Source organism: Triticum aestivum, chromosome 1D (assembly GCF_018294505.1).
Source record: "Triticum aestivum cultivar Chinese Spring chromosome 1D, IWGSC CS RefSeq v2.1, whole genome shotgun sequence".
Lineage (NCBI taxonomy): Eukaryota > Viridiplantae > Streptophyta > Magnoliopsida > Poales > Poaceae > Triticum > Triticum aestivum.
This window is the reverse complement of record NC_057796.1, coordinates 375,383,137-375,396,325: the sequence shown is the minus strand read 5'-3', so window position 1 is coordinate 375,396,325 and position 13,189 is coordinate 375,383,137.

The following is a 13,189-nucleotide window of genomic DNA, read 5'->3' as shown; positions in this document are numbered from 1 at the left end:
ACTGCCTCGTTGCTGACGTCCCCGTGCTACGGATGACACGGGGTTGCTCATGGATTCACCAACGAGCTATGCTATCATCTTATCCCCTCTCCTTTTGGGATGCGGATGTGGATCGCCATTGACCTGTGGATCCTCCGGTCTTCCCTCCCTACAATAGCCCATGGAAGATGTCTGTGGCGAGCGAGCTGAGCAGGTTGGATCACCAGAACGGCGCCGCCGTCGTGCCTTCCTTCCAGCCGACCTGCACGTGGTTAGTGGCAGTCTGATCCCAGTGACACTGAATACTCCTATAAGCCATGAACACCGAACCTTTATTCCACTGAAACCACAATGACAATGTCAATATAGTGCATAAAAACTGAATCTTTAATCCCAGTTCAGTAGTGTGAGCATTGTATCAACTGTTAGAATTTTGAGATGACTCCTTACTGTACTTTCCTTTTGAGTTAACTTGCCCATGCCCATGCCTTCCTTTTTGGTAACTTACTTTTAGTTAATTTACAAATGTTTCTTTTAAGTTACTGCTATGGAAGTGAGTTAACTTCCCATGCTCATGCCCATGCGCATATCATTTCAGTTAATCATGCATGCCTAGTGGATGGCGGCTGCTGTGGAATTCGACCCTGACGACGGCGGCTCCTCCTCAACATCCCAGGCTCCTCCTCCATGTACAAGTGCCCAAGTGCTCTGCAAGTCTGCAGGTCCTTCTCCTCGTGCCCAAAGTCTGAAATTTTGATCTTTTTGGAACCATTTGTCTCTAAAGCAACACAATGTGCAGTAAGATTCTGCCATTTAGTGCAGTAAGATTCTGCCATTATGCTAACATTATGTGCAGTAAGATTCTGCCATTTTGTGCCTCTGCATTTCAATTGTCAACGCATATTGATCTGTGTATTGAACAAAACATATAGGCTGTTCTTTGAAAGTTTGAGTATTGATTTCATAAAGAAAAAAGTGATGTCGTTAATGTATTGATAGTGCTGATGCTGATGTTAATTTGGACGCCTCGAAGGATTTATTTATCCTTTTATGTTAAAATGGTGGAAGGCTCAAGCAGCCCAAGTTAAGTCATAAAAATTCAGATTAGAAACTAGTCCTAGTAACAAAATGAGAGAATGCCAGAATTAAGAAGCAAGTACTCCTAGTGTGGCCACTCTATAGATGAATTAAGAAATTCCAAATTGTTTGAATTGGGACAGTTGTGGTGAATGGGTCAAGTTGTGCGAGTTAGGTCTGAAACCATGACAAAATTCAGAAAGGTCATGTAATGAAGTTTGATTAATGTTGTCCTACAGTGTACTCATGTAATGAAATTTTTGCAGTAGGGCTAGTCTTTTCAAATAATTCCAGGTAATTCAAATAAATCCAAATAATTCCAAGTAATTCAAATAAATTACCTAAACATGGCCGGTTAACAGAACCTGATTGTTAACAAAACCTAATGGTACGATGCTTAGTGTCTAAGATTGATCAATTGATCAAGATTACAAAAGAATGCACACATGGAGCATTAAAAGGCATAAAAGGAGATTTAATTTTAGGTTGATTGCTTAGGCCCCGTTCGGCAATTCGCCGGCTCCTTGAAATCCGTGGAGCATCGTTTCGCCTGCTCTAAGACTTTTCACTGCAGCTCCGTCCGCTCCCGGAGCGGAGCAGTGGAGCGGATGGACACCGAACGGGCCCTTAGTCTATCACCATAGCACTTTTTTCCTAACACTTTCGACAACCATAGCACTTTACTGAACCTGTACATGCACTCCTACTGGAGTACTCCTTCAATACATGTTCAATTGTCCAATGTAATATAGGAGGAGGGTCAACAACAATTCAATTGTCCAGTGTAATGTAGGAGGAGGGTCAACAACAATTCAGTTGTCCAGTGTAATGTAGGAGGAGGGTCAACATCAAACTACTACAGCTGAATAATTTAGTCAACTTCTTAATCCAAGAAGTTGCATGGCATTATAATCTAATCCAATAATTTAGCAAGAAGCTTTTAATCCAACAAAAGTCTGAACCTTCAGGAGCTGCGAGACAAAAGTTTAAAACATTGACGTAAAGCAAGCAGTAGAAATATCATTCTCATAGACTTGTTCCTTTTTCTTTTCTTATTAATATAGACATCGTGACTGAAATTTGATCTACCACTAGATCTACAGAAAATGGACACTTATTGATTCCCATTCAACAATATGGTGACAAGTGATGATAACAGGACTAAAGGGGTGCAGCAATAACTTGGTAAATCCGTTTTGTCTGAAAACAGTTAACTGGAACTGTCTGAAACTGTTAACTGTTTCTGGGATTTCTGAAACTTGGGAATGCATCACTGGGACAATATGCAGTCACTATACAGATTAGGATATTACTCACAATTCAAACTTGTGTATTGTCAAAAAGGTTTAGGCTCAATGCTGCATTGCTGAAAATCACAGTAAATTTTAACAGTTTGGGGTACAGATTAATTGAAACCTGAAATTTTAACTGAATTTTACATCCTTCTTCTTCTTCCTGAGGAACACGAGCTCTGGCGGCAACACAAGGAGCAGGGCAGAGGAGCAGTAGCACTGCCACGTGCACGGGCAGAGGGGTAGCAGCAGAGACGTCCACCACCACCACCACCAGCCGGCGGTCCTGCGGAGGAGCAACGGCAGCACGAGCACGACCTTCTTCTTCCCCTGCTCGCCGGCGTAGCCGCTGCTTCTGGGACTGGGCGGGCTGGCGTCGCCGCAGCCATCCTCCTACTCGAGCCCCTGGAACTCGTCCCTCCTCCGGGACGCTGCTGTGCTGCTCCCGCCCCTGGACGCGGTCGTCACGTACCCCTCGTCCTCGTCCTTCTCGGTGATCTCATGGCCGGCGACGGCGAAGTCCGCGGGCAGGTCAAAGGCACGGAGGGCGAGCACGGCTAGGGCCTCACTGCCGGGGGCCGGATTGGGGTCCGGATCAGGAGCCAGGGCCTCGCTGGTGGGGGCTCCAGTTCTTCCTGATGAACACGGAGCAGCGGGAGCTTGAGCAGCCTCCGTGTGGCCGGCGCAGGTTGGCCGTCGTCGAGCGCTGTGGCCCGACGGCGGGTGCCGAAGGTGGCTGGGGCGACCACTGTGCGGGCGGGCGACGGAGGAAGGAGGAAGAAGCAGAGGGGGGCTGATTAGCAACAGTTTAAAAGGTGGAAGTGATTTTTTTGCAAAATTGCAAATGAACTAAGGCGTGGACAACTTTTTTCGGACGGAGGGAGTATCTTTCTTTTGATGCACGCCCATGGAAACATACCTAACCCCACAAAGAACTCTCACATAGACCATGGGTTAGTACACAAAGCGTAATTGACAATTCTTATCATACCATGAGATCACTTGATCCTTCTCGGCACATCTTCTGTGCTTTGTGTGTTGATTGATGTCTACTACACAACCTTCTTCTTGTAGACGTTGTTGGGCCTCCAAGTGCAGATGTTTGTAGGACAGTAATAAATTTCCCTCAAGTGGATGACCTAAGGTTTATCAATCCGTGGGAGGCGTAGGATGAAGATGGTCTCTCTCAAACAACCCTGCAACCAAATAACAAAGAGTCTCTTGTGTCCCCAACACACCCAATACAATGGTAAATTGTATAGGTGCACTAGTTCGGCGAAGAGATGGTGATACAAGTGCAATATGGATGGTAGATATAGGTTTTTGTAATCTGAAAATATAAAAACAGTAAGGTAACTAATGATAAAAGTGAGCGTAAACGGTATTGCAATGCTAGGAAACAAGGCCTAGGGTTCATACTTTCACTAGTGCAAGTTCTCTCAACAATAATAACATAATTGGATCATATAACTATCCCTCAACATGCAACAAAGAGTCACTCCAAAGTCACTAATAGCGGAGAACAAACGAAGAGATTATGGTAGGGTACGAAACCACCTCAAAGTTATTCTTTCCGATCAATCCATTGGGCTATTCCTATAAGTGTCACAAACAGCCCTAGAGTTCGTAGTAAAATAACACCTTAAGACACACATCAACCAAAACCCTAATGTCACCTAGATACTCCAATGTCACCTCAAGTATCCGTGGGTATGATTATACGATATGCATCACACAATCTCAGATTCATCTATTCAACCAACACATAGAACCTCAAAGAGTGCCCCAAAGTTCTACCGAAGAGTCAAGACGAAAACGTGTGCCAACCCCTATGCATAGGTTCATGGGCGGAACCCGCAAGTTGATCACCAAAACATACATCAAGTGAATCAATAGAATAACCCATTGTCACCACGGTTATCCCACGCAAGACATACATCAAGTGTTCTCAAATCATTAAAGACTCAATCCGATAAGATAACTTCAAAAGGAAAACTCAATCCATTACAAGAGAGTAGAGGGGGAGAAACATCATAAGATCCAACTACAATAGCAAAGCTCGCGATACAACAAGATCGTATCACCTCAAGAACACGAGAGAGAGAGAGATCAAACACATAGCTACTGGTACATACCCTCAGCCCCGAGGGTGAACTACTCCCTCCTCCTCATGAAGAGCGTCGGGATGAGGAAGATGGCCACCGGTGAGGGATCCCCCCCTCCGGCAGGGTGCCGAAACAGGGTCTCGATTGGTTTTTGGTGGCTACAGAGGCTTGCGGCGGCGGAACTCCCGATCTATTCTGTTCCCCGAAGGTTTTAGGGTATATTGGTATATATAGGAGGAAGAAATACGTCAGGGGAGCCACGAGGGGCCCATGAGGGTGGAGGGCGCGCCTAGGGGGTGGGCGCCCCCCCTGCCTCGTGCCTTCCTCGTCGATCCCCTGACGTGCACTCCAAGTCTCCCGGATTGCTTTCTTTCCAAAAATAACTCTCCCGAAGGTTTCATTCCGTTTGGACTCCGTTTGATATTCCTTTTCTTCGAAACACTGAAACAAGGGAAAAAAACAGGAACTGGCACTGGGCTCTGGGTTAATAGGTTAGTCCCAAAAGTGATATAAAAGTGTTTAATAAAGCCCATAAACATCCAAGATGGATAATATAATAGCATGAATACTTCATAAATTATAGATACGTTGGAGACGTATCAGCATCCCCAAGCTTAATTCCTGCTCGTCCTCGAGTAGGTAAATGATAAAAGAAAGAATTTATGAAGTGTGAATGCTAGCAGGTGCATAAGTTTGATCAATGATAATTTCAATCACCTTTTCTAGCATCATTATATGTCATAACAGTAGCTCATATCATAAAACTTTGCATGATCAAGTAACAAACTATTCACATGTTAAAGTATAGAACATAAACTTTCTTGAAAACTAACAACCCGTGTTATTAGTCATCAAACAATTACAATTCATCTTATTTTCAGGAAGAGTCTACGTCAGAGCTTTGATTCAGCAAACTTCACATACTCAACTATCATTTAGTCTTCCATGATTGCTACCACTCAAAGCATATTTTTAGAACAAATAGTATTCATCAAACACAGAGAAAGATAGGGGCTTAATGTTTCGCCTCCCAACCTTTTACCTCAAGGGTAATGTCAAAATAATAATTCATGCTCAAATATATTTGAATGGTCATATATGCTTAGATCTTTCCATCACATGATGCTTGCCAACTAAAGAGTAGGTTGGAATAAGAAGGAATACTACTGACTCTTGCATAAAAGTAAAAGATAGGCCCTTCGCAGAGGGAAGCAGGGATTTGCAGAGGTGCCAGAGCTCGAAGCAAAAACAGAGATGAAAATAATTTTGAGAGGTATGCTTTCATTGTCAACATAACGACCAAGAGTTCCCAATATCTTCCATACTACATACATTATAGGCGGTTCCCAAACAGAAAGGTAAAGATTTTTACTCCCCCTCCACCAACAATCATCAATCCATGGCTTGCCCGAAACAACGGGTGCCTCCAACTAACATCAATCCTGGGGGAGTTTTGTTTGCAATTATTTTTGATTTGATTTTGATCTTTTGATCATGGGACTGGGCATCCCAGTTACCAGCCATTTTCTCGTGAATGATGAGCGGAGTCCACTCATCGTGAGAATAACCCACCTAGCATGGAAGATACTGCTAGCCCCTAGTCGCTACATGAGCGATTCGGGCATACAAAACAGATTATTATTTGAAGGTTTAGAGTTTGGCACATGCAAATTTACTTGGAACGGCAGGTAAATACCGCATATAGGTAGATATGGTGGACACTCATGGAAGAAACTTGGTTCAAGGAATTTGGATGCACAAGCAGTATTCCCGCTTAGTACAGATATTTTGGCTAGCAAAGGATTCTAAATAGCAAGCACCACATGTTAGAGGATCCATAACAATATAACTTCTATACAAATATACCCAAGCATAACTCATTATGTTGTCTTCCTTGTCCAACTTCAACTAATTTGCTCAGGTTTGAAAATAATTAATGGGGCTCACAATCATAGAAGATGTCCAAGATAGTATATTATATGTGAAATCTCTCTTCCTTCAATATTCTTTCATGAATTGTTCAAGTGACCAATACAATGTTTGCTAACCTTCAATAAATTTACCACCTCTACTTCTTATATGTGAAGTCATTACTCCCCATGGGATAAGCATATGAAACATATATAATTTCAGATTTATGACATTCAAATCATTCAACCATTTACTCATAGGATATAAGTGAAGCACACGAGTAAATGACAAACTACTCCAAAAAGATATAAGTGAAGATCAATGAGTAGTTAAATAATTATGTAGCTATGTGAAGACTCTCTCTCATTTAAGAATTTCAGATCTTGGTATTTTATTCAAACATCAAGCAAAGCTAAATAAAACTACATTCTAAGAATAGCAAACATCATGTGAAGAAGCAAAAATTTAGGATCAACCGATACTAACCGATAGTTGTCGAAGAAGAAAGGTGGAATGCCAACCGGGGCATCCCCAAGCTTAGACGCTTGAGACTTCTTGAAATATTATCTTGGGGTGCCTTGGGCATCCCCAAGCTTGAGCTTTTGTGTCTCCTTAATTCCTCTCATACCACGGTCTCCCTAAATCTCAACAGCTTCATCCACACAAAACTCAACAAGGACTTGTGAGATAAGTTAGTATAAACCAATGCAAAAACTTTATCATACTCTACTGTAGCAAATCACTAAAATTATCATTCAACATTGCATACTAAATGCCTCTGCATATTTAATACTCCTATCATCAAATAGAATCATTAAACAAGCAAACATATACAAACAATGCAAACATAACAGCAATCTGCCAAAACAGTACAGTCTGTAAAGAATGCAAGATTCACCATACTTCCCTAACTCCACAAATTATGAAAGAAAATTCCCAATGTAGTAAATTTATCAGAGCTTATTATTCAAAAGGTTTCAACATTTTATCACATTCTGACTTTTCTAGGGAATTTTTGCAACAGCGGTAAACTTTCTGTTTTGAAACAGCAACATGTAGACTTGCAAAATAAGCATGGTAAAGGCTATCCTTGACATTTTTATTGAAAATAGAGATGCAAAAAGTTATTCTAAATAACAGCAAGAAAATACTAACAAAATAAAATGACGCTCCAAGCAAATCACATATCATGTGGTGAATAAAAATATAGCTCCAAGTAAAGTTACCGATGAACGAAGACGAAAGAGGGGATGCCTTCCGGGGCATCCCCAAGCTTAGGCTCTTGGTTGTCCTTGAATATTACCTTGGGGTGCCTTGGGCATCCCAAGTATTAGGCTCTTTCCACTCCTTATTCCATAGTCCATCGAATCTTTACCCAAAACTTGAAAACTTCACAACACAAAACTTAACAGAAATCTCGTGAGCTCCGTTAGCGAAAGAAAACAAAACACCACTTCAAGGCACTGTAATGAACTTAGTATTTATTTATATTGGTGTTAAACCTAATATATTCCAACTTCTCTATGATTTATAAACTATTTTACTAGCCATAGATTCATCAAAATAAGTAAGCAACACAATGAAAACAGAATCTGTTAAAAACAGAACAGTCTGTAGTAATCTGTATCAAACGTATACTTCTGGAACTCCAAAAATTCTAAAATAAATTGGTGGACCTGAGGAATTTGTCTAGTAATCATCTGCAGAAAGAATAAACTAAATATCACTCACCAGTAAAGAGTTTTAGCTAATCTCGTGAGCGCTAAAGTTTCTGTTTTTGACAGCATGATCATAAAGACTTCACCCAAGTCTTCCCAAAGGTTCTACTTGGCACAAACACTAATTAAAACATGAAACCACATCTAAACAGAAGCTAGATGGATTATTTATTACTTAACAAAACCAAAAAGCAAGAAACTAAAATAAAATTGGGTTGCCTCCCAACAAGCGCTATCATTTAACGCCCCTAGCTAGGCATGATGATTTCAATGATGCTCACATAAAAGATAGGAATTGAAACATAAAGAGAGCATCATGAAGAATATGACTAGCACATTTAAGTCTAACCCACTTCCTATGCATAGGGATTTTGTGAGCAAACAACTTATGGGAACAATAATCAACTAGCATAGGAAGGCAAAACAAGCATAACTTCAAAACCTTAAGCACATAGAGAGGAAACTTGATATTATTGCAATTCCTACAAGCATATATTCCTCCTTCATAATAATTTTCAGTAGCATCATGAATGAATTCAACAATATAACCAGCACCTAAAGCATTCTTTTCATGATCTACAAGCATTGAATTTTTACTACTCACCACATAAGCAAATTTATTCTCATCAATGGTAGTGGGAGCAAACTCAACAAAATAACTATCATGTGATTGAAAATTAAGATCAACATGACAAGTTTCATGGTTATCATTATTCTTTAAAGCATACGTGTCATCACAATAATCATCATAGATAGGAGGCATGCTTTCATCATAGTAAATTTGCTCATCAAAGCTTGGGGGACAAAAAATATCATCTTCATCAAACATAGCTTCCCAAAGCTTGTGGCTTTGCATATCATTAGCATCATGGATATTCATAGAATTCATACTAACAACATTGCAATCATGCTCATCATTCAAATATTTAGTGCCAAGCATTCTAATGCATTCTTCCTCTAGTAATTGAGCACAATTATCGGAATCCTTATTTTCACGGAAGACATTAAAAAGATGAAGCATATGAGGCACCCTCAATTCCATTTTTTGTAGTTTCTTTTATAGACTAAACTAGTGATAAAACAAGAAACTAAAAGATTCGATTGCAAGATCTAAAGATATACCTTCAAGCACTCACCTCCCCGGCAACCGCGCCAGAAAAGAGCTTGATGTCTACTACACAACCTTCTTCTTGTAGACGTTGTTGGGCCTCCAAGTGCAGAGGTTTGTAGGACAGTAGAAAAGTTCCCTTAAGTGGATGACCTAAGGTTTATCAATCCGTGGGAGGCGTAGGATGAAGATGGTCTCTCTCAAACAACCCTGCAACCAAATAACAAAGAGTCTCTTGTGTCCCCAACACACCCAATACAATGGTAAATTGTATAGGTGCACTAGTTCGGCGAAGAGATGGTGATACAAGTGCAATATAGATGGTAGATATAGGTTTTTGTAATCTGAAAATATAAAAACAGCAAGGTAACTAATGATAAAAGTGAGCGTAAACGGTATTGCAATGCTAGGAAACAAGGCCTAGGGTTCATACTTTCACTAGTGCAAGTTCTCTCAACAATAATAACATAATTGGATCATATAACTATCCCTCAACATGCAACAAAGAGTCACTCCAAAGTCACTAATAGCGGAGAACAAACGAAGAGATTATGGTAGGGTACGAAACCACTTCAAAGTTATTCTTTCCGATCAATCCATTGGGCTATTCCTATAAGTGTCACAAACAGCCCTAGAGTTCGTAGTAAAATAACACCTTAAGACACACATCAACCAAAACCCTAATGTCACCTAGATACTCCAATGTCACCTCAAGTATCCGTGGGTATGATTATACGATATGCATCACACAATCTCAGATTCATCTATTCAACCAACACATAGAACCTCAAAGAGTGCCCCAAAGTTTCTACCGGAGAGTCAAGACGAAAACGTGTGCCAACCCCTATGCATAGGTTCATGGGCGGAACCCGCAAGTTGATCACCAAAACATACATCAAGTGAATCAATAGAATATCCCATTGTCACCACGGTTATCCCACGCAAGACATACATCAAGTGTTCTCAAATCATTAAAGACTCAATCCGATAAGATAACTTCAAAGGGAAAACTCAATCCATTACAAGAGAGTAGAGGGGGAGAAACATCATAAGATCCAACTACAATAGCAAAGCTCGCGATACATCAAGATCGTATCACCTCAAGAACACGAGAGAGAGAGAGAGATCAAACATATAGCTACTGGTACATACCCTCAGCCCCGAGGGTGAACTACTCCCTCCTTGTCATGGAGAGCGCCGGGATGAGGAAGATGGCCACCGGTGAGGGATCCCCCCTCCGGCAGGGTGCCGGAACAGGGTCCCGATTGGTTTTGGTGGCTACAGAGGCTTGTGGCGGCGGAACTCCCGATCTATTCTGTTCCCCGAAGGTTTTAGGGTATATTGGTATATATAGGAGGAAGAAATACGTCAGGGGAGCCACGAGGGGCCCATGAGGGTGGAGGGCGCGCCCCTGCCTCGTGCCTTCCTCGTTGATCCCCTGACGTGCACTCCAAGTCTCCCGGATTGCTTTCTTTCCAAAAATAACTCTCCCGAAGGTTTCATTCCGTTTGGAATCCGTTTGATATTCCTTTTCTTCGAAACACTGAAACAAGGGAAAAAACAGGAACTGGCACTGGGCTCTGGGTTAATAGGTTAGTCCCAAAAGTGATATAAAAGTGTTTAATAAAGCCCATAAACATCCAAGATGGATAATATAATAGCATGAATACTTCATAAATTATAGATACGTTGGAGATGTATCATTGATCAACCTAAATCACTCTTTTGACTTAGACTTGATCAACCTTGTATCTTATCTTCTCTCTTCATAAAGATGATTTCTTGAAGGTAAACATGAATGTTCACACAAACTTCTTCTTCAAGCATGCTTGCAATAGGCTCAACTATCACATTATCAATCTTTGGATAAATCCTTGAATACCACCTTGGTTAACACATAATCTCCTTCTTTCAACCTTGAAGCCAACATATGGTCTTCAAGCATTGCCTATAGACAACCCCTTCAAATATAATTCAAGGCAAACATTAGTCCATAGGGATTGTCATCAATTATGAAAATCATGCATGGGGGCACCATGCTCTTTTAGCGTGTGTACTGTGTTCAATAAAAAAGTTTGCAAGAGTAGGTGCTTAAGTTCGTCCTTTGTTACTACAAAAAAGGGTTGCTATCAGAAGTTCACAATAGGGTATGCTTCAAAACTACATTAAATTTCATTTCCTTGTGTATCGCTATCCCGGTCTTTCTCCAAGACAGATCTAGCTCAATGCTCATATTTCATCTGCTATTTAAAGAGAGCGTTTAATGAAAAAACTACAACAATACAAGTATGTGTTCCAAAAAAACTATCATTTCCTCTCCTAAAACCTATCATTTTTGTGCTAAAAACTACCAAATTTTGTAGGTGTCGGTTCGGCCGAAATAAACCCAATTATGAGAGGGATGGCCCATAAGTCAGGCCTGACATGGCACAATATAGTCAACTCCATTAGGTTGATAATTATGTTGACAGTTATGACATGTGGGGCCGTCATTGTCAATTCTTGGCTGTGTTCGGCCTCTCCCTCTGGCATTTACTTGACCACCTTACCAGCAACAACACACAAGTGGCAGCTCGTTGGATCACAACACGCCGACAAGGACAAGACGAACACTCATGGTAGCTCGTTCATCTCTGCGCATGAGAAGCTGGCCAGATTACTCAGCCGTGGCACGAGGGTCACGCGCATGGAGTAGCTCCCTCACCCACACCGGCCGCATGGTTGGCGCCTCCATGCCGCCCCCGAGCTCGTCGATGGCTTTCAGGAACTGCATGACGCCCGACAGAATTGCACCTGATGCGGCTAGAAACTGCGTCGGTATTTCCCCAAAGAGGAAGGGATGATGCAGTACAGCTACGGTAGGTATTTCGCTCAGTTACGAAACTAAGGTAGCAATACAGTAGGAGAACCAAGCAACACTATGTAATACCTGCACACAAAGAACAAATCCTTGCAACGCAACGCGTAAGAGGGGTTGTCAATCCCTCCTTGGTAAAAAGATAGATTAATTTGTATGAGTTTGGATAAACAGATCTGAATAAAACACGAAATAAAATAAGTAAAGAAAAAGTGCAGCAAGGTATTTTTGGGTTTTTGGAAATATAGATCTGAAAACAAATACGACAAAAGATAGATCGTAAAGCAAATATGATAAAAGATAGACCTGGGGGCATAGATTTCACTAGTGGCTTCTCTCGAGAAAATAGCACAGGGTGGGTAGACAAATTACTGTTGGGCAATTCATAGAAGTACAAATAATTATGACGATATCCAAGACAACAATCAATATATAGGCATCACGTCCAATATTAGTAGACCGAAATGATTCTGCATCTACTACTATTACTCCACACATCGACCGCTATCCAGCATTCATCTAGTGTATTAAGTTCATGGAGAAACGGAGTAATGCAATGATACGTCTCCAACGTATCTATAATTTTTGATTGTTCCATGTTGTTATATTATTATTCTTGGATGTTTCACAATCATTTTATAGCAACTTTATATCATTTTTTTGGGACTAACCTATTGACATAGTGCCCAGTGCCAGTTGTTGTTTTTTACTTTGCAGAATATCAGTACCAAACGGAATCCAAATGCAACAAAACTTTTTGGACATTTTTTCTGGACCAGAAGACACCCAGTGGGCCAAAGAAGTACTAGAGGGGAGGCCCATGGGGAGCATAACCCACCAGGGCGCGCCCAGGGGGTTGTGCCCCCCACGTAGCCCCCCATGCACCGCCTCTCCGCCCTATAAATTCCCAAATATTCCAGAAACCCTAGGGGAGTCGACGAAACACAATTCCAGCCGTCGCAAGTTCCAGAACCACGATATCCAATCTAACACCATCACGGAGGGGGTCATCATCCTCATTGGTGCCTCTCCGGTGATGCGTGAGTAGTCCACCATAGACCTACGGGTCCATAGGTAGTAGCTAGATGGCTTCCTCTCTCTCCCTCTTTTGATTCTCAATACAATGGTCTCTTCAAGATCTA